Below are 22,657 nucleotides of genomic sequence, written 5' to 3' on the forward strand. Positions count from 1 at the left end.
CAGCCCTTCGCAACCAGACAACATGAACTCTCAGCTCATCGCGGCTGCCTGCTGTGGGGAGACCGCGTCGTGATTCCCCAGGGACTCCGTCAGCGCGTCCTGGAGGCTCTGCACGTTGGCCACCCGGGAATTGTCAAAATGAAGGCGTTGGCTCGGTGTTACGTCTGGTGGCCTAATATGGACGATGCCATCACTGCCTGGGTGTCCGCCTGTCAAGCGTGCCAGGAGTCGAGGCCTGCACCACCGGCAGCTAAGGGACACACCTGGGAGACGCCAAAGACACCCTGGTCGAGGGTGCACATCGATCTGGCTGGCCCCTTTCACGGCCGGACCTTTATGGTAGTGGTGGACGCCTATTCCAAATGGCTGGAGGTCGCCCTGATGCCCTCCACCACTACCGAAGCTGTCATCCGGGTGCTGCGGGGCCTGTTTGCAACGCATGGGTGTCCTGATGTCCTTGTCTCTGACAACGGACCGCAGTTCACGTCAGGCACGTTTGAGCGGTATCTTTTGGGACTGGGCATCCGCCATGCCCTAACGGCACCCTTTCATCCATCCAGCAACGGGCAAGCGGAAAGAATGGTGCGCTCGACAAAAGAGGCACTGGCGCGCCTGGACCGGGGAGACTGGCATGAGCGGGTCGCCGAATACTTGTTCGTGCAACACATCACCCCTCATGCGGCCACAGGGAGGAGTCCTGCTGAACTGCTTATGGGCCGCCGCCTCAGGTCACCGCTCGACCGGCTACACCCAGACTTTGCCATGGCTGAACCCCCAGGCTGTGCCAACGCACCACGGTCATTTGTCCCAGGAAACCAGGTCTTTGCCCGGAACTATGTGGGGGACATCCCTTGGGTGCCAGCCACAGTAGTGGGAGTCACTGGACCTCGCTCGTACCAGGTGGCACTCGAAGACGGACGCTTGTGGCGACGGCACATAGACCAGCTTAGGCGCAGGGTTGGGGACTTGGACACTACCGAGGTGCCCCCAACTGCGCTTGCGGCTCCAGAAGAGACACGTACAGATGGCGAGGCCCCACCTACACCTCCCTCGCAAACTGCCAGCGTGGAGCCGAACCAAGCCCTTTCAGAACAGACTCAGACCACTCCACTTGCGGAGGCTCCACCCACAGCAGCGGATCCAGGGGAGTTGGTTCCAACGCCACCTAGGGTCGCACCACAGCCTCAGCGAGAACTGTGTGGCCCTCCGGACTTGGCTACCAGTCCCCGGCGGTCTGGCAGAGTTTCCAAGCGCCCAACTTATTTAAAGGACTATGTTGTTGGACAGGTATCACTGTTGGTCTAAGTAGGGGAAATGTAACCGATATGCTCTTGTGCCTAATTGAACCATTACGCGTAGTGCTGTATATAAGGAAACCATTACGATTGTAACTAACGCCTTATCTCGGTGGGGAGGGGTGTTATGTAGTGTAGTTTCCCCCTGGGCCAACAGGGGGATACTGTATATAGTTTTCACTCAGGTCTGTAGATAGTTTTCACTCAGGTCCGCGGCAGTTATTTTAGGCGGGAACTCTGGGCTGTTGTAGTTACAATGTTGACAGCCGGCTGCCTATAAATACAGGCCGGCTGAGCTGTTCGCAGTTCAGTTCTACTCCAGCTTACCAGAATAAAGAGCTACTTGAAGAAATCGCTGTGCCGGCTGCTATGTCAACCCACGACTTAACAATATCCTTTTAATTCCATTGTATGCATTGAGGGCAGCCTTCCCCAACTTGGTGCCCTCCAGATGTTGTTGGACCACAACTGCCACTGTCCCCAGCCAGCCTGGCTGTGTCGGGGGCTGATGCACGTTGCAGTCCAAAACATCTGGAGGGCACCAGGTTGGGAAAGGCTTATGTAGACTTGCTTTCAGGGGGTTGTGGGAATTAAGGCTTTGCAGGAAAGGCTGATTAGGAAGGAAGGTGGCATCAAACAGACCTTACCTTTCCAGACCCCAGTAGATTGTGCCCCATAGATCAAATCTCTTTCTGAGTCAGCCCCTCTTTAAGGTAAAGGTAAAGGGACCCCTGACCATTAAGTCCAGTCGTGACCGACTCTGGGGTTGCAGCGCTCATCTTGCTTTACTGGCCGAGGGAGCCAGCATACAGCTTCCGGGTCATGTGGCCAGCATGACTAAGCCACTTCTGGCGAACCAGAGCAGCGCACGGAAACGCCGTTTCAAAATCCTGCTGCTTACGGCAACCTCTTCACTTGGCCTGGTGGTTGAGCCAGATCTACATTTGCTGTGCTCAAACGGACCCTGAGCCCTTTATTCCTCATGTCCCTGGACCGGCAGGTGCAGTATGGCGTAGCGGTTAAAGCAGGACGGCAAAGACTCTGCTTCAAATCCTTGCTCAGCCACATAGCTCACTTGGGCTCAGCCAGTATCTCACAGCTCAGCCAGCCTCCCAAAGTTGTTGCCGTGAGGATAAAAGGTGGAGAGCAGAAACATGCATGCGCTTGAGCTCCTTGAAGGAAAGGCAGAATGACCACTCCCCACATTAAATGGGGGCACCCTCTGCGTGGTCATGCGCAGCCCCCTGGACCCTATGCGGCACCATTAACACAGGCTTGGCTTTGCCTTCCCCAGGTGGGATACCTGGAGGTCTCTGCCAGCCTCAGCCAGTTGCCCAATCCCGCCTGGGGAGGCGTTGCCAAGGTGATCAGCACAGGTAGGGGGAGGGACACAATATGGGGAGGATCTTACCTGGGAATCGTCAGTTGGCTCCAGAGCGTCTCCCACCCTTCCCACCCTCACTTAAGACTTCTTTTGCAGGTTAACCTTTTCTCCACAGGTACACGGGCGCTGCTACGTCAGGGTCTCTGTTGAAGGGCCAGGAAGGAATTCTCCTGCATTGGCAGGTTTGCCTTTTCCATTGCAAAACAGCACAACTTTGGCGGTTTCAGGCCTTGGGCGGAATCCTTTAGTCTGTCTTCCCTAATTTGGGGTGGGCATGTAGTGCCTCATGCCCCCTTCTTTTTGCAGCAGTGATACTAGGGTTCCCCATTAAAGGGGTTGTTTTGAGGGGAGGCTTTGGCTGTACACCAAGAGGTTGTCATTGCTCTCCCCTGCGACAGCGGCGTAATGGGGGTGGGCTCTCTCTGCTTGAACATATGTTCTCCAGAGCCAGCCCCCTGCCCCCACACTCTGGATAACCCTGATGTTCCCCAGATCCCCAGCGGGGGGCTGGGAGGGATAAACGCCCAATGCCTGAGCCAATGTCTACCCACATCTGAAACATAATAAAGTTGTGGCCAATTTTAATCCCATAGCAGGTTGTCTTGAGTCGTTATTTCACATGGGGGCCGCCCGGGGTTTTGGGGGGACTCCGCCTGTCCACGCAATATTAATTACGCCTGGTCTTAGGGCTGATTCGGCCTTAACTGTAGCACAGTGGCAGCTGTTTTTCTGTGGTACAGATGTGTGTGCATTCCCTTTGTAGCCAAGAAGCTCTGGGCAGGATGGGAATGAGCATCCTTTTACCACCTTTTCACAGGGTGCTTCCGTAACCCACAGTCCCTGCTAATGGCAGCGAGACCTCACTGCGGGTCACCTCATTAGGAATGTTTCCATCTGCTGCAGCCCTTCTGAAAGCGCTCCAGGTGAGATCGTATATTTAGCACAGATGCCACGCATGGAGAGCAAGATGAGGAACACACAGCCAATCTTCTTATTTGCGTCGAGTGCCGGACGCTGCCTTAGACAGTAATTTCGTGGTGGAAGCAAGAGTCACGGGAACCAGTCTCTTTAATCCTCCAAACCGTACCATCAAGTTTTGAGTCATAAGAGTAAAAAAAAAAAAAGGCCAATCAACTCAGTTTTATGCAATAAAACTATATGGTTATCACAATATAAAATAAAAGGGGGGAGTGGAATTAATAAAACGAAAGCCCTTAACAAATTGGGACCAATTTACCTGCGAGAACGCCTTACATTTTCCACACCCACTCGACCATGTTGATCAGCAGAACTGGCACTCTTACAGTGCCACATCATACCCATTCCACATTTGTAAGAACTCAATATTTTAGGGTGGCTGCACCTTCACTTTGGAACTCACTTGCTATTGATATCAGGCAAGCGGCTTCGCTCTGCTCTTTTCACTGCCTGCTAAAAACATTTGTGTTGAGACAAGTCAGTGTAGATGTTTAGAAAGCTGATACAAGTTTTGATCTGTCTTTAGTCTGTCGTTATTTTAACTTTTTGAAAGTCTTAAATTGTTATTTTTTCATATTGATACATTCATTGTTTTATCTTCTTTGTAAGCCCCATTGAGGCAGGGCTTTTTTTCCAGCTGGAACTCGCCAGAACTCAATTCCAGCACCTCTCAGGTGGGCGCCGTTGCCATTCTAAGAGAACGAGGGAGGTGCTGAAGGTGAGTTCCAGCACCCCTTTCCCTAGAAAAATAGCACTGCTTTGAGGTTTGTGTGTGTGGTATTTTATTTTTCATTTTTATACAATCAAGCAGTTTAAACTTATGATTTTTTAAAAAGCCAGTATGAACTTTTTATGAAAGGGGACAGAGTCTGCTCCCCACCCTGTCCCGAGATTTGGGGCTTCTGAAATTTAGTTTTCCATTCCCTCTCTCTCTCTCTCTCTCTCTCTCTCTCTCTCTCTCCCTCCCTGCCTCTCGCTCTGTTTGCTTCCTGACTCCCTTCTCCACACATTTGGATATTATATATATGAATGAATTCATTTAGTGCCTATATAAGCCAGGCACTGCATATCCAACAAAAGACCAGGCCTCTTAGCTTCTGTCTTCCAATTACGCACCATAAATTACACATCTTCCTACTAGCTTGGTTCCTAGTAACAAAGACCCACTTGTTTTTTTAATGCATTGGGAAGGAGATGAAAGGCTGCTCTTTGGAATGGGCACTGTCCTTTAAAGTTTCCTGCTGAGCCTCTTCGAGGACAGTGGAAGGACCCTAGAGCTAAATCATTATTATTTTTATTATTATTTATTAAAGATTTTGTTGTTTACAAAAGTGTGTGCAATGTCTCTCTCTCTCGTATTCCCCCCCCCCATGTAACATTTTTACAAATCAGTTTCATTTGTTGAGACATTAGGGAAAAAAGGGGGAAAGAGGTGGAGGGGGGAAAGATGGGTGGGGGTGGGGCGGGGTGGCAATGTTTCTATTTTACTTAATATATGTGGGGCTTGGTGTCAGCGTTGCTTGTGCAGGTTCTTTGCTGTTCACATGTGTTCCTTTGGTGGTGAGAGAGGTTGGGGTTGGCCTAGGGTGTGGTTATTCATTTGAGCTAAATCATTTACACCATATATTTTACCCCTTTTCTCGAGCTTGAGAACAGTATGAGCTGGAGGGTTTTTTATTTACCGGTACTTCTTTATACATTTTCTTAAAGCTTTTGCCATGAAGATTCTTTGGAACGTCAAAAAGAAAGTCTTGCACATAAGCTCAGCTGGTTAGAGCATGGCTCTGATAATGCCAAGGTTGCAGCTTGGATCCCTGCCAATTCCTACATTGTGGGGTTTTCCCTTCCAACTCTAGGATTCCATTGTCTCGTTCTTCCGCACATGTCCTTGAGCCCAGTTCTGGAGGAGGGCTGTCTGGACTAGTGGGGTTCCTGCATGGAATCAGGACTCCCAATAATGTGCAAAAAGAATACAGGTATGTGTGTATCCTGGCAGATAAACGTCTATATATTACACACCAGGTAGCCAAGAAGCTCCGTTCCAGCTGTGTGAATGCACTCCAATCTCAAGTCTTAATGTTGCAAATTTCTTTTTAAGTTGTAAACTGCTACAGGTTATGTGTATGATTTTGGATGAAAATTTCCTTTTATTCTCTGTCGTCCATTGTAAAGGCCTCTGGCTATATACAAAAATTGATTGATTGTGGTGTGTGTATAGCTATATCTCTTTCTTACATTAAAATTTATTTAAGAAATAAACAGATTTAAAATAAGCAGTTAACTATTTTAAAATTTAAATAACAAAACAGATAAAATAAATACAAACAATATTTAAACAGATAGCATCTGGTATTATTATTATTATTATTATTATTATTATTATTATTATTATTATTACACAGAGTTGGATCTGAACCAATAGATTCAAATTACAGGAAAAGATTCTGACTCAACACCAGGAAGAACTTGCTGAGTTTTAAGAACTGTTTGGCAGTGGAATGGACTCCCTTGGAAGGTGGTGGACTCTTCTTCACCGGAGGCTTTTAAGCAGATGTCGGGTGGTCATCTGTCATGGATTCTTGAGCTGTGATTCCTGCATTCCAGGGGGCTGGACTAGATGGCTGTTTTGGTCGCTTCCAACCCTACAGCTCTATGATTCTGCCGTGGAAGGGCATCATAAATCCCTGAGAAAATAGCCCGGTCTTCACCAGGTGCTGAAACTGAGCTGACGTTGACACCAGATGGACCTCCAAATGGAACCACCGTTGGCTCTGTAAGCATCAGCAGAACTGACTCCTGAATGTTGGAAGCAGAGGGAAGGTGCCCTTGTGATAACCCGAGATTGGCTCAAGAGTTTCCTGGGAGAGAAATTATATAACTGTCTCCTCATCTCAATACTATTTAGGAAGTCAGCTTCCTTGTCTTCTTCTAGATTATTCTCTCATGCAAGCCACACTTTTGATATCTTTGTTCCTTACTCAGCAAAACAGCTCTCCAGTTGCCAGCCCAATCAAAGCAATCTTTTAAACTCAGTAAGGCAGATGATTTTTTTGAGTCATCTTTCTCAGCTGGGGCCATTCACTGCTTTAAACCATTACGGCTCCCAGCAGATACTTTTATTCTTTCTTAGATGTGGGCAAATGAATATCAATAGCTAAAACTGCAGAGCCAGTAGCCGATGAAAACAGTAGCAATTTGCCCTTGTAGGTTTTGATCACAGCAAGGCGCTCAGGGGCTTTTGGCTCATTAACGCTTGATTGAAAAGGAAGCCCATTTTAGGGAAAGCGTAGGTTGCATCAAGGGGGGGGGGGAGCAGGAGAGAGGAGGCAGGCCACTGTGATAATCACAAACCTAACTATCTGAAAGCACTGGCAATGCAAATTTTGTCAGTGTCCTGAGAGGAAATACAAGATTATGTAAGAAGGCGAAGACACAGACACATGGGTAAGAGGAACTGTGGATAAGCCCTAAGTCCACACACCAGTTTCCAGCCCCTCAGTTTCACACTTCCTCACACAGTACATAAACGAACTATGGAACTCACTCCCACAGGAGGCAGGGATGGCCTTTAAAAACAGGCTTTGAAAGAGGATTAGACAAATTTATGGAGGAGGAGAGGGCTCTTGGGTGGCTCTGCCCTGCGTCCACAGCTGGTCTGGGAACTTTAAGAACTTTCATCAGCCTAATGTAAACCATGGGCGGCAAAAAGCCGGGTCAGTACCATTCTCATGAACAGGCCTTTTAAAAAGTAATGCGTATTAGCCATCTGTTATATTTATTTATTTTTTATTTTATTTATTTATTTATTTATGTAGGATACTTATTTTGTTATTTGTGTAGGATATTTATTTTGTTATTTGTGTAGGATATTTAGAAGCCTGGCAAAAGGAAGTTGCTGCAAGCAGGATTGGAATGAATTATTGCAGGTGTCGGTAGCTGGATTAATTTCCTCCTTTTGTGGATGACAAAGTCAGATGGTTGTGAATGTTGCAGAAGATGATGTAATCTGGCTTCAAGGAGACAAGAGAAGGGGGGGGAGAAGGTGAGCAGACCCCCCCCCCGAAACTACTGCAGTGCCAACTCAAGGCACTTGCAGATGACACAGTTATTGAGCATTCACCATGCTTTGTTTGAAAGTCACTACCCATTACCATACTAGACACAACCTCTTAAACATTTTTTGGTCTTTTTCGGCTTCTTGCTTTTAAAAGCACTGCTGTAGAGCTCAGTGTGCCTTACAGCCCAATCTTATGAATTGGTAGCTGCAAGTCCTACTGAGTTCAAAGGGAGCGCAGCTCGATCCTATGCATGTTTACTCAGAAGCATAGGATTTCAGCCCAGTGATGCTCTTCTCTGTTTCTTCCTTCCACCACTGCCTCCACCTTCCCCCCTTCCAGACTCTGCCTGACTGTGTGTGCCTCCTTTTTCAGATAGATAGCTCTAGGACCATGATCTGCTGTCCCTCTGAAATCTGCCACTGAACTGTCCCACCTCAGCCAGCCTCATGGTAGAGCGGGCTCTGGGCCAACCCATTGGTCCCAGACAGAGATGCAGATAAACAGCATCATGAATTATGGTCCAGGTAAGCGAAGTCTGTGCCATGGGATGGATTAATGCAGCAGGGAAGAAGACGTTTGGTGAGTTTGCACATACAAGTCTACGAGTGTGATAAAAGTTCCACAGGTGCCTTTGAGAAGTTTGGTGGTGCTTTTTAAAAAAGCTACATTACTGGGGGAGATGAAACATTTATTTCCAGCAAAAATGGAAGCATTTCACACCTGCTGGGGCTCATTAAACATTTCCTGCACCTGAGTTAGCCTTTGGCACTCTCCCAGAGATGCCACAAATGATCCAGAGCAAGCACGAAGTTTGACTAACTGGAGCACACGTCTTGGATGCCTGCCAAGGGAAGCCTTTCATCCTCAAAGGAGAAATGTCTCCAAGGATGAGTCAGTAAAGACAGCAACTAAGCAACACAGACGAAAGAGAGAAAGAGAGAAAACCTACCAGCTTTGAACTGCTCTGAAGTCTGGGGGATAAGAAGTCACAAAAATGACATAAGTGGGTTATTCATGATTCTGAACTTGAAAGATGGAGTTTGATGTGTTATTTAGGACTGATGAAAAGGGGAGGACTGGAGCTCACTGGAAGAGACCCAGTTTGCACGCAGAAGGTCTCAGGCTCAACCCCCTAGAAATCTCTTGGTAGTGTCTGGGAATATCCCCTGCCTTAAACCCCAGAGAGCCACTGCTAGCCAGTGTAGATGAAACTGACCTATATGGACCAAGGGCCTAATTCAGTGGCAGCTTCCGGAATTCCTAATTTGGGATGCTGGCATCAGTGGCGTAGCGTGGGTTGTCAGCACCCGGGGCAAGGCAAGTAATTTGCGCCCCCTAACCCGTGGATTTGTGCCCCCTAACCCTAACCCCCAGATGTTGCGCCCAGTGCGGCCGGCCCCCCCTGCACCCCCCACGCTACGCCACTGGCTGGCATTATGTCCAAATGAGCCCAGCAGAGACACTGCAAAGGGACCATCATCGCCAACTGTTAAACCACTGGGAGAGGAGAGCTCAGAAAATGCCCTCTTATGACATTAGGAGCCTAAAACCAAAGACCCTGAAGTCTGAGCTGGCACTGACGTTTCCCTTCAAATTATTTTATTTTATTTATTTTATTTGTATCTCATGCTTTCCTCCAAAGAGCTCAAGGCGGTGTGAATAGTTCTTCTCCTCATTTAATCCCCACAAGAACCCTGTGAGAGAGATGTGGCTGAGAGCCAGTGACCTGCCCCCAAGAACATTCAGTGAGCTTCATAGCCAAGTGGGGATTTGAACCCTGGTCTACCAAGTCCTAGTCCGACACTCTAACCGCTACACCAGACTGCCTTGCCCTTGAAGAGAAGACTGGGGCTGAAAAACCAAGGTAGAGTGTGTATGCACGGAGGCTTGAGTTTTTAAAGGAGCACAATACCTGAGATGGCAGAATATCACTGCTTACAACGAAAACCATCCCAATGAAAAGGAAATGCAAGAAAGCAAAGTGGCTGTCCAACGAGGACTTGTAAATAGCGGAGGAGAGAAGGCTAGCAAAATGTGAGGGAGATAGTGAAAGATACAGGAAACTGAATGTAGATTTCCAAAAAATAGCAAGGAGAGACAAGAAGGCCTTCTTAAACAAGCAATGCAAAGAAATAGAGGAAAACAACAGAATGGGAAGAACCAGAGATCTGTTCAAGAAAATTGGAGATATGAAAGGAACTTTTCGTACAAAGATTACCATAATAAAGGACAGAAGTGGTAAGGACCTAACAGAAGCAGAAGACATCAAGAAGATATGCAGAGGAATTATACCAGAAAGATATGGATGTCTCGTACACCCCAGGTAGTGTGGTTGCTGACCTTGAGCCAGACATCCTGGAGAGTGAAGTCAAATGGGCCTTAGAAAGCACTGCTAATAACGAGGCCAGTGGAAGTGATGATATTCCAGCTGAACTATTTATTGGCACTGAAATGACTTTGCATCTGCCTCAAATGATGTCTAGTTTTTCGATTTTCACCTCCTAGAGCTAATAATTGATGGTTTGAGTCCCAGAATAATTTCCTTTCCCTGTTCCATTATTCTTTAAATCACTCTTCCTAATTTCTCAAAATGCCTCTCATATTCTTTTTGGCTATAAATTACTCACCAACAAATTGAAACATGATTCTCTTTTGCCGTCACCTTGCTTCAAGAAATGTTGCTGGCACGTTTAAAGACAGGAACTTTCTCAAGAGCATGGGCATAGCCACAATTTTTGTTAGGGGGCAGCAAAACCTCCGATTTGTATTGATTTGTATTGATTTAAGGGGGCAGCTGCCCCCTGCCCCCTGGCTATGCTCATGCTCAAGAGTTGGCTCTGCTGATGATCTGAGATTCACGAAATCCCTCTTTATCAGCATCCTCATCCACTTGTTATTATTCCCGTTCATTCAAATAACATGGTCAAAGCCATGAACTGCAAATGGCCTTAACCCCTTAGCAGCGCCTGGTAACAGAAAGCACTTGATTCTTCATTTGCAAGCAGAAATGAATTGCCCTCTTCTTTCAGAACGATAGCTAGTCAGTGCTGAGTCTGTCCAGCACCTCAATCCTACCTTGTAAGATTGAGATTGAGAGGAATCGCAATCCTTTCTCAGTCTTTACTCAATTTTACCCACTGAGAGGAATTTCACTCTAGTTTACCCATTGCCATGCCAACCCTGCCTGCCTTACGCTGCTCAACATGGGGCTTGTGTACTCTGAATGAGACAGTGGGAGAAAAGCGAAAACCCTGTGGATGCGTATAAATTATGTACATTGGGCACAGTTGCACAATTTCTCTTCATTTGCATAATTAATTCACCCTTCACAAATTTGCATAATTTTGGACTTTGCTGGTCCACAATAAATGGGCAAGGCAGTGTACAGGGCACCAAAGGCCCTTTCTGCTACCATAAGGATTTCAACGTTCAGAAAAGGGCAACCAAAATGGTTGAAGGGGTGGAATGACGTCTCTATGAAGAAAGGTTGCGGCATTTGGGACTTTTTAGTGTAGAGAAAAACCGAGTAAGGGGTGACATGATAGAAGCTTATAAAATTATGCATGGCAGGGAGAAAGTGGAGAGAGAAAAGGTTCTCTCTCTTTCTCGTAACACTAGAACTCATGGGCATCCAATGAAGCTGAACATGAGAAGATTCAGGACAGGAAAAAGGAAGTCCTTCTTCACACAGATCATAGTTAAACTATGGAACTCAGGAGGCACAGGAGGCAGTGATGCCCACCAACCTAGATGGCTTTGAAAGAGGATTAGACAAGTTCATGGAGGAGAGGGCTATCAAAGGCCAGTAGCCATGATGGCTGTGTTTTGACTCCAGAGTTGGAGGCTGTCACGGGCCGGTTCAAGGGCTGGGGACATCGGGACTGGGGGCAAGATGGCAGGGTGGGAGCAGGAATGGGAGTCCAGAAGCCAGGAAGCCAAGGGTCCGAGGATCAAGAAGCAAGGAGTCAAACGCAGCAAGGCAGGGAACGTGTTGCTGTGGCAAAAAGCTGAAGGGAAAAGCTGACCTTATATCCCTTCCCAGCTCTTACCACCAGGTGCTGTGAGTTACCAATCGGCCTCACCTGTGAGGCTGCACTTTGCCTCTTCAGAACAAACTTAGGAAGGCCCCAGTCCTGCAAAGTCCTACTGGTCACAGGGCTTGACTCCTGCACGCACACCCGACAGAGGCAGCAATGTGTCTGAAAGCCAGGTGCTGGAAGTCGTAGGAGGGGGGGGGGGAGAGCTCTCATGCTCAGTTCCTGCTTGTGGGTTTTTCCACAGGCCATTGGTTGGCCACTGTGAGACCAGGATGCTAGACCAGACGAGCCATTGGTTCCAGAAGGTTCCTTTTACATTCGTATGAAATGCAAATTCTAATACCAAAGGGCTGGCCAATATCGTGCCTGCAGATGCCCCTGCCAATATATCATTTTTGCCCAAGAAATATCTCAGTACCGTCACCGATTGAAGCGAAAGCTCTGAAAAAGCTCAATATGGAGGTCAAATGGCCGAAATATTGGGAAATTTTGGAACAAGATGGAGATAGATTGAAATTGCAGAGTTTTGAAAAACTAAAAAACAAAGTGTGTGATTGGTTTCATTATTATCAGATAATGGAGGCATACAATTTGGACAAAAAAATCGCCTTCCAGGTGGAAAAATCAAAATTGGAAACAGAATTGTTAGAACCTAAAACTAAGACTTTGTCAAAGATGTATAACTTGCTGTTGAAATGGAATACTCAGGATGAAACGGTGAAATCTGCAATGATTAAATGGGCACAAGACATTGGACATAACATAATGATGGCTGACTGGGAACAGTTATGGACCACAGGTATGAAGTTTACGGCACGTAATGCCTTAAGAGAGAATCTAATGAAAATGATCTATAGTAAATGTTGGAAATGTAAAGAAACTGAAGGTACATTCTTTCACCTTTGGTGGACGTGCCCAAGGATTAAGGCTTTCTGGGAAATGATATATAATGAACTGAAAATGGTATTTAAATATACCTTCTTGAAGAAACGAGAGGCCTTTCTCCTGGGCATAGTCGGCCAATTGGTGTTAAAGAAGGACAGAACTTTCTTTATGTATGCTACAACAGCAGCAAGAATACTCATCGCAAAGTATTGGAAGACACAAGATTTACCCACTCTGGAAGAATGGCAGATGAAAGTGATGGACTACATGGAATTGGCGGAAATGACTGGTAGAATCCGAGACCAGGGAGAAGAGTCGGTGGAAGAAGATTGGAAGAAATTTAAAGACTATTTACAGAAGTATTGCAAAATTAATGAATGTTGGACTAGATGGCCCTTGGGTTCCCTCCCAATTCTACAATTCTATGATTCTGTAATGAAGATGGGGGGACTCTGGGTTGCTCCTCCCTTGTGCCGCAGGCTACAGAAGAGCAAAGAAAGGGGTGTTTGTATCATGAAAGGTCAAGACAAGAGGCTTCCGCGGGGGAATAATGCACCTTCTGCTCCTGGCCACCCACATCCCAGCGCTGAGAAGAGACGCAAGATGCTGCTGCTGCCTCCAAGTACTTGGCCTCCCTTTCATTTTTGTGATGCAGGAGGGGGTGGGACCCCCTGCCAAACGGAAGATGGGAAGGAGTCTCAGGGTCATTTGTTGCTCTCTGGTTGGGGATGAGGAAGCCTCCCCTGTTGTGAAGCAAAGATGTTTGTTTCTTCTTGAAGAAAGAAAGAGAAGCTGCTTCGAGACGGCTTTGTTTTTCTCTTAGCTGAGTTGAGCATTGACTCCCTTCAGCACAGAGATAACTTTGGCCTTTGGCTAATGAATAATAATAATAATAAATTTTATTTATACCCCACCCTCCCTGGCCAGAGCCGGACTCAGGGCAGCTAACACCAATAAAATCACAGTAAAAACATAATAGGGGAAAAGGGGGGGGTACCCCAATTTAAAATACAAGTTAAAATGCAATTTAAAATGCAGCCTCATTTTAAAGTAGCTGATAAATCAAGACCATAAGGGGAGGGAAACATAAGGGTCAGACCGAGTCCAAACCAAAGGCCAGGCGGAACAGCTCTGTCTTGCAGGCCCTGCGGAAAGATGAAACAATCTATGGCCTTTTAAACTGGGTGATGGGGTCATTGTGCTTTTGTATTGTAAACCACCCTGTGATCTTCAGAGGAAGGGTGGTATAGAAATTCAATTAATTAATTAATTGTAACGACTTCAGCGTACAGTATGTGCATTTATTTCCATGTCTTGTTTCCCCAGGCTTAAGAGGAATCTGTAGCGACTGCAGAAACCCTGCATTTGCTGGGATGGAGGAAGGCAAGGCATCAGTATTAAAGCAGCACCAGCGCAATATTAAAATGTTATCCATCGCTCAGTCATTGCCAGGACTTCATTCATTGCCTGAAACCACTGAATGGTGGATGCAGAAAGCAAATAAGCAAAACAGTAATTTTCCCACCTATTTACCCGGGGCAGTAGATCCCAATGTCAGCCTTTATTTCCCCCTCCCCCTCCATTTTTCCTGATGTAGATCTTCCCGGACCCCTTCCTTCCTGGTGAGAAGGGGGTGCATTTTGGGGTCTACCTCAGGGGCAAAAATGCCCCTTAGAGGAGGAAGGCTACACTGCAACATTTTGTTGCAGACGAGTGTTTTACACCTCTGATTCCCATCAAGAGTTCATCAGGAATATGTGTAGAATATCTGGGCCACTTAAGCCCATGTGTGTGCCCAGAGTGGGCTTCACATGGGAAGTGAGTCGTTTTCGCTCTTGTTCTTGGGGATGGGTGATGTCACAGCAAAAGGGAATTCCAATTTAGACAACAGCAAAGAATTTGCCCGTTGCTAGCTTACTTGGAGTCTTCTTAGCTGTGATTCTGACATTGCAGGAGGTTAAACTAGAAGACACTTTGGGATCTGTGAAACTCTAGTCCTTAGCATTTATTTTCTTGATCTGTGTTTCATTCCACTTGCAGATGTTTTAAGCCTTTACAGAGAAGATTTATTCCATCCACAATTAAATCTCTTCCACTGCCAGGATGGCTTATTCTGATAATTGGCTACAGCATACAGCAAATGACATGTCAGCCTTGGAAGGCAGGGTGTGGGGGGAATCAAATCTTGTGTTCTGATGCGTTAAATTAATTCTAATATTTTCCTGAATGTCAGTTTGCTCTCAGGAGAGCTCACAAAGTCTATTCATGATTATAATGTTTAACTGAATTGCACATTTCCATTCTCTGAGACTACAAAGGACCACCATGACCCACATTCTAACTAGCATACTTGATTTAACTTACATGATCTTGGGTTGCTATTATTTGCACATACCTGATTTCATTTTGAAATCCTTTCCAGAAGGCATATTTCAATAATCCTACTCCTTGGGTGGAAATATTCTTTAGTAACAGACAAAGGTGGGTGGGTGGTTTTTGTTTTTTGCTGTTTTTAATGGACAAACAAGCAATGAGTTCTGAAACCTTTTGCGATGAATGTTGGATGGATTTGACATTTGTTACAAACCTGTAGTAGACACTTGCCAACCATTTCTGAAATGTTTCTCAAAATATGAATGCTCAGTATATCTTTAGCATTGCACCATAAGTACTTGTTGTCCATTATAGCTGTATTTCTTACAACAACCCTATAACACAGAGGTAGGCAATGTGAACAGGAATCCGCATCATTCTTGGCTGGGGCAGAAAGGAGTTGTATTTAATTATTCATTGCATTTATATCCCACCTATTCCTCCAATGAGCTCAAAGTGGCAGACATGGTTCTCCTCCCCCTCTTCCTCATTTAATCCTCACAACAACCCCTGTGTTAGGCTAAGAGACAGTGATTGGCTCATGATCACCCAGGGAGCTTCATGGCTGAGTGGGGGATTTGAACCCTGGTCTCCCAGGTCCTAGTCTGACACTCTTACTACTACTCCACACTGGCTGCCCAACAACATTTGGAGGACACCCTGTTGGCTACCCCAATTGTAATTTGGGTGTCATCATTAGGGAAGTACCTGTGCTTCAGGCCCTTACTGTTGTAATATAGTCACTGACGTACACTTGTGTGCATGAAAGAGTTAACCTGAGCCCAGAGCTCAGGTACAAGTGGGTGTGCCTTTCTTTGTCTTATGGCCAGCAGGTGGAGACCTGTTGGATGTAACTTCTGGAAACACTGCAAGTAAAATTTTCACTTATTTGGAAAGCTAAGTGCCTGTGATTTATTCTAGCCTAAGTATTTGGGGAGGGATTTTGTTTAAAGGTGGATGCGGGCTGGTGTAAATCTAAGTTTTAATGTCTTAGGAGCAATTGCCGAGTAAGAATCTCTTCCAACCCTCTCTCTCTTACATAATAGGAAACCATCCTTCAGTTCCTAGGTAGAATTGGTGGTTTTAACTGCAGAATTTCTGGGTTTTGTGCAAAGAAATGGCAGCCTTGTATCCTGCTGTGTTTCATTCCCCAGCAATAGTTTGTTTCGATTTCAGTATCATTGGTGTGTAAAAAATGCACAGGCTAAGCAGGATCTGATTCTTGTTTCCCAGTGCCTTATTCTCACTGACCTTCCTGGCTTGCCGCTCGCCTATCCACATGGCTCCTTCACTGAGGGTGGCTGGAGAGTGAAGCATGAAAAGAAGCCACAGAGACTTGGCTTGCTAGGTGGTCCATGGTGCAGCCTATTCCACAGGGGTGTTAGGGCAATTTTATGTGCTGGTGAGAATCCTGATGTCCTTGGAGGAAGGGCAGCATAAAAACCCAGCAAGCAGTAATAACAGACAGTTTAATAAGTAAAAGTTACCTTGCACTCCCCTCGGTATATAAAAAAGCAGCTACACTGAGGGCATGACACTATGCGCATGTACTGAAATGAAGTTTGTTCAGCACTGAAGGACCACGAGTAAAGTCAAGACAAAATGAAGCAAATAAAGCAGTGACCTCCTCCTGCTCTTTCTCCAGCTGCAGAGGCAAGGAGGGAAGCTCTTACAGGAAATCTTGAAAAGTAGCCCTTCATATTACAGAGACCTGTTATCAGACAATAATACAGTGGCAAAGATCTCTGTGGAAGCCTCGTTATAAGATTAGTTAAATTAATGGGAGTTCCCATATGGTGGAAGTTATAAAGGGAGATAATTACTACCTGTAGTAGTGATGTATTAAAATGCTAATTGCTGTTGTCAGCAAGGTGGTGTTTTTTTTAATATAGAGGTCATATTAAAGTCTCCAGTGTGTCTCTTTAATTATATAGAAAGGTAAGCAGTCATACCAAGAAGACTGTATTTCTTTGCTATTGTTACATGCGTTAGTGGCTGAAATGCTGCAATTCACTGAAAACAAGAACAGGAACAATGAGGGTCTCAGAAATGTTCATTGCAGTTGGATTAGCGGCTCATCAAAGACTCTTATGACAATATCATATTCTAATGGTTTTTAAATACTGTTTCAACTACAGATGATCGTTATCTGAATTTGGTTATCTTGGCAACAATGACATTTTTCTTTTAAAGTTTCAATAAATAATATTTGTAGGTTGTTTATTTTAAGGATGTGTGGATATATTTTTTGGTTTTACACTTGTAAACAGCTTAGAAGTCTTTCTGGCAAGTAAGGGTATATCAAATTAATAAAATAAAAAATAAATCAGCCTCCATCCTTCAGCTCCAGCGCAAAAATTAGAAGTCTTCTTCTGGTAAATTTCTGATCTGAATCCACTGCATCATTGCAGAAGTATCATCTGTCAGGCACTTAGACTGCAACCCTCTGGGAGTAAGTCCCATTGAACTCAATTGGAATTTACTTCTCGATAAACCTCCATAGGAGTACTGCACTGTTAATAAACTGCACAGTGTCTCCCTAGACGGCATGCAAGGGAAAATGCTCCCAGAAGGATAATTTGCAAGTCAAATTTAGGAATTAACTCCATTTCCTACAAAATAAAATAACAAGCTAAAATAGCAAGAAAAACTCTACATGGAGTTCAGAAACCAAAATTAATTTCTAAGTGTTAGCATCTATGCAAAGGGCGATTAATGAGCTTGGGTACTTCAAAGCAGGTAGTATTTTTCTCGATGTAGAATTAATGAAGAGCAGATGGAAACCCAAGCTTCCCTGTGGGTGGCGGGCAATGGAGAAAAGTGATTCCTCTGTGAGACACGCAGAGTGCATGCTTGACAGCAAATCCTGCCTGCAGTCCAGGGATATGGAAATGAGCCTCCAAATCTGCTGAGCATGCACAAAATGGGCAAAAATGGCCAATTGCTTAGCATGGGGAGTGTTGGGTTCTACAAGTTCTGTTATTCCATCATGTGCTGCACAATCCTATGCATGTTTCCTCTGAAGGGAAGTCCATTGAGTCCAATGGATTTAACTTCCAAGTAAGTAAAGCGAGTACAGGATTGCAAGGTTTTATAGGATAAAACTACTGCTTGTGCGTTTCTAGATGAGGACAGAGGGAAGGGATGAGCATTGGTCCTTGCACCTCCACCACCTCAACCTAGGTAAGTCCCATCCATCCATCTCCTCCAGCCTGTCAATTTGCTCCAAAACAGTCTGGAAGCTGTTTAGGGGCCCATGGGCTCACCTGGAAAATCAAAGGGGCTTCTAGCAGCATTGCAGTGATGTGTGTGTTGAAGCTCAACAGAGATCCAAACCCTTTAAAAAAAAAAAAGCTTTGGCAGACCCGTGGTGGCTAATGAAAAGGCTTAATTGATAATCAGCTAGTGAAGATTGCAGGACACTTTGTAGGAGGGGAATAAACTGTTCCTAATTACGAGTAAATCCTATCTTTATGCATGAGGCCAAAGAGATAAGGTGTTTGCCAGCGTATATTGCCAGGCCAATAAAATATTTCAAGTACGGTACTTCTTCACATGGAAGATCCTGGGCTTTCTATTGTGAACCGCCTTGGGATCTTCAGATAAAGGGCAGTATACAAATTTAAGAAATAATTTCTGTGCACCTCCTTTCTGTCTCATTTCCCCATATTAAGGTTACCAGATTTTTTTCAATGAATCCAGAGACACTTTAAATACATACAAACCTACCCACATACATACATACTAACTACAAGTTTGTGACGTTGATGCTGCAGCAGTGGCGGTGGCAGAGGGGCGGCTGCCGTCTTGACCACAACTGCCACGTTTCCCCTTCCTTCGAGGCTTCTATCTCTTCTCTCCATGAGCCTGGGCAGCCCCTGAGTTGTTGGTTCTTCGGTGGTGGTGGGGAAGCGGTGCGCAGTGGGTCAGGCATGGAAGGTGGAGGAGGGCTGGGAGCGTTGGCGGCCGAGGCTTGGGCAGCGCTAAGCCTCCCTTCCCATTGGAGCAGCCCCAATCCCATTCCTATTTGCATGCAAGCAGGAGGACGCAGAGATCCCTCAGTTGGGAAGGGAGGCTTCCTGTTGCCTAACTGAGAGATCCCTGCACCCTCCTGCTTGCACGCAAGCTCTGATAGGCAGCGTGAAACCACCATTCACAGCTGAGATCTCCCCGCCCCGCTCCTGCTTGCACGCAAGTAGGGTATTGGGAGGCTGCTCCAATAGGCAGCATGAAGCCTCCCTTCACAGCTGAGTTGCTGGGGTCAGGGTAGGTGGAGGCAGCCCGGAAGCTGCAACTCTGAGCCCCTGCACCACCATCACATGGGGACTTCTGAGCAGCTCCTGAAGCCAGCCAGAGTCAACTGCTCTGGGCTGCTGAGACTGCCGCTGCTGCGTTTACCGGGGACATCAGATGAAATCCGGGGACATTCCGAGCATGGAATTTGTCTGCGGACTTATTCGCAAATCTGGGGACTGTCCCCGGGAAACAGGGACGTCTGGTAACCCTACCCCATATCCCTTTTCAACTCTGATTATGCTCAGCCACTTTCTACCTTCTTCCGTATCCCACTGAAAGCTACCAACATGTCCAATGTCTCTGCCCCTCGCCTGAGCCCCTGATGCTTCCCAAACATGCCTTTTCTCTCCCCCCTCCATTATAATGTTCTTGGAATAACTCTATCAACACTTGTCTAATATCTATATTAGCTGAGGGGGTGCCTTTCTGGGCTGGTGGGCACATTTGGAATCCTGAGAAAGTGCCACAGGCACCAATCGCAAAATGGCTGAAATGGGCCCCGTGGCATAAGACAAAATGGCTGCCACATCTCACAGAGCAGAAAGAGGGACAGAAACACAAAACGGCAAAAGCCTACCCCACCTCCCTACCCACCCATTCTCATTCTCTCTCCCGCCCTCGCCCCCCTAGTTATATCAGTGGAAGATCTATTTTCACTCTTTTAAGAGACATAATTTTTTTATTACTTTGATATGATCCACTCAAAGCTTCTCCAGAAACAATATCATTGAAGTTCTGACCCATCAAATATAACACAATTTGCAGTTGAGTTGATCATATTGGAATTCCTCATATGGGTTTGTCAACACTTTGTAAACAAGAACATCATACAGATATACTCCAAAACAGGAAGAGCACACAGGTCAGTTATCCCATCACTTCTTCATTTCACAGCAAAAAAAAGCTACAACAATTGTTGCGAATTTAAGTAGAAACACTTAGGCACGAACAAAGTGGCCCAGAAATTTGTACAATATGCACAAGAAATTACAGTGTGTTGAGAGAGATGGCAGATTTATCGTCTCTGCCTCAGTGTTAAAAATAATGATCTTCTCTCAAAAGACATCTCACTTCTTCGGAGGGATTTTGCACATGCACATTACTTTGCTTTTGCTGAAGAATAAAAAGCATGGATGGGTGGACACAATAGATTGAGGCTCTCTCTGTGGCGTTTGGAGGTGATGATCACATGAACCAGCTCTCAGGGTGTCTTCACAGAGGCAGTGCAGAGATCAGTTGTGAGGGAATGATAGCCAGAGAGGGCTCTTTCCCTCTGCCTTGCTTGTGGGCTCACCAGAGGCATCTCTTTGTCCACTTGGGTGGGAAAGAGAATTAGATGGACCTTTGATGTGACCCAGCAGAGCTCTTCTGACACTCACCCTGGCGGCAGTTCAGCAATTCTGTGGTCCGCAATGAGCTTTTCACACCATTCTTGGGACTCCATCCTCATCTTTCTTTGCTGCGTCAAAGTGAGGGAGATACTTGCGCCTGACATCAGGCTATGTGGCCCGGGTTCAAGAACCTTTCTTTACCCTGCTTTTTGCCTTGAACAGAACTGGGCTGCAGAAAGTTTCAGCACCAGCAAGCAATCCCTTAGCTCAGTCAATTGTTGTCAGTTTAAGGGACTGTCCTCACAGTACCTAAGGCAGCCTTCTCCAACCTGATGCCATCCAGATGTTTTGGACAACTGTAGTAATAAAAATGATGTCACCAACCAACCCCAGCCAGCACAGCTGTGTTGGCTGGGGCTAATGGCAGATGTAAGCCCAAACATCTGGAGGGCTCCAAACTGGAGAGTGCTGTCATAGGGAAGTGATCCACTACATCTGTGCAAGGATCTACATAATAGTGGAGGGATCCCTTTGAGCATGTGTGCATTACAGCCCCTGGGGCCATTATGGGAAATCAATATCCATATGCACTTCCTGTCTCTTCACATCAGGTTGCTGGATTTTCCATGACTTCACTGGAGATGTGTTGCTCTCCATACATTTTTTAAATTGTCCCGCCTGCATTTCCCCCCACACCCTCTGGGCTATACAATACATTCCACCTTGTGCCATTATCTAATCCCATCTTTACTTACACTCCTGCTTTCCACAGATTCTTCTTGCCTTCATCTTATTATGGGCTGAGGCTATGCATCTCTGTCCTATGATGCCAGCGCTGGGTGTGCACGACAATGGCAGGCTCGTTTTGGTCCTTTGCCAGTTGGCAATAATCACAAGGGATATTTGCTGCAAAAAGGCATCCTTAACGATGCGCATCTGGGACTCACAGCAGGGATGCTCTCCGCCTGAGCTGTCTCTTGCAAATGGCAGAACTCCACGGAAGACACCTGCATGTCAGAGACAGTTTTGACAACTGGTGGGAGGAAGAGCTTTGCTGGAAGGGTTCCAAGGATGCAACAGGGGAGTGTGGCTTGTTAAATGGCAAGGGGAAATGATGATAATAGTGGGAGTCTATGCACCAAATGGCAATAAAACAGAATTTTTCAGATCATTGGAAGAGAGATTATTTGACTACATGGACCAAAAAATCATAATAATGGGAGATATGAACGGGGTGGTCTCAACAGAAATAGATAGATTAAGGAAAACTAAGACAGAAGGAGGGAAACTACCTAAGATATTTTTTGAAATGGTGAAGAACTATAACTTGGTAGATATATGGAGATTGAGACACCCCATGGAGAAACAATTTACATTTCATTCAGGACCGAATGAATCACTGTCAAGATTAGACCAAATTTGGATATCAAATGAACTAACAGTAAGAACTACAAAAATTGAAATACAGGCCAAAATTATCTCCGACCACAACCCCATAATAATGGAGATGAAGGGGGTTGAAGGACGAACTTTCAGATGGAGATTAAATGATAACTTATGGGATGACCAAAAATTTGTGGAAAAGATTCGGACGAAATTATTGGAGTACTTCATAGATAACCAAGATAAAGGGGTTAAAATAAACGTGGTATGGGACGCGAGTAAGGCAGTCATGAGGGGCCTGCTCATCCAACAAAATGCATGGAAAAAGAAAAATAAAGAAAAAAGAACTAAGGAGATTTTGAGACAGATTATGGATTGTGAACAAAAACTAATTAAAAAACCAAATAATGAAAGGATATTGCAGGAAATAAAATCCCTCCAAACCCAATTTGCAATGTTGATAAATAAGGAGGTTGAGTGGAACATCAAAAGATTAAGACAGAGAAATTTTGAATTTGCTAATAAGCCAGGAAAATGGCTTGCGTGGCAAGTCAAAAAAAGAAAGGAACAAAACACAATAAACAAAATACAAATAAACGGAGAAGAGATAACTGAACCAAAAGGGATTAGAAGAGGA

The 22,657-nt window shown here is 45.5% G+C and overlaps 1 protein-coding gene across 1 annotated transcript in view; it reads right to left on the bottom strand.

Annotated features, from left to right (window-relative positions):
* Positions 1-19,965: 19,965 nt before the first annotated feature.
* The window catches only part of TACR1 (tachykinin receptor 1), a 66,050-nt gene continuing 63,358 nt past the window's right edge, over positions 19,966-22,657 (bottom strand). Inside the window, exon 6 of the mRNA XM_083514329.1 lies at positions 19,966-21,727. The gene's annotated coding sequence lies outside the window, so the exon portion shown is untranslated. The remainder of the gene's footprint in view (positions 21,728-22,657) is intronic.

This window comes from Podarcis liolepis (assembly GCF_965112155.1).
Source record: "Podarcis liolepis genome assembly, chromosome: 7".
NCBI classification, from domain to species: Eukaryota; Metazoa; Chordata; class Lepidosauria; order Squamata; family Lacertidae; genus Podarcis; species Podarcis liolepis.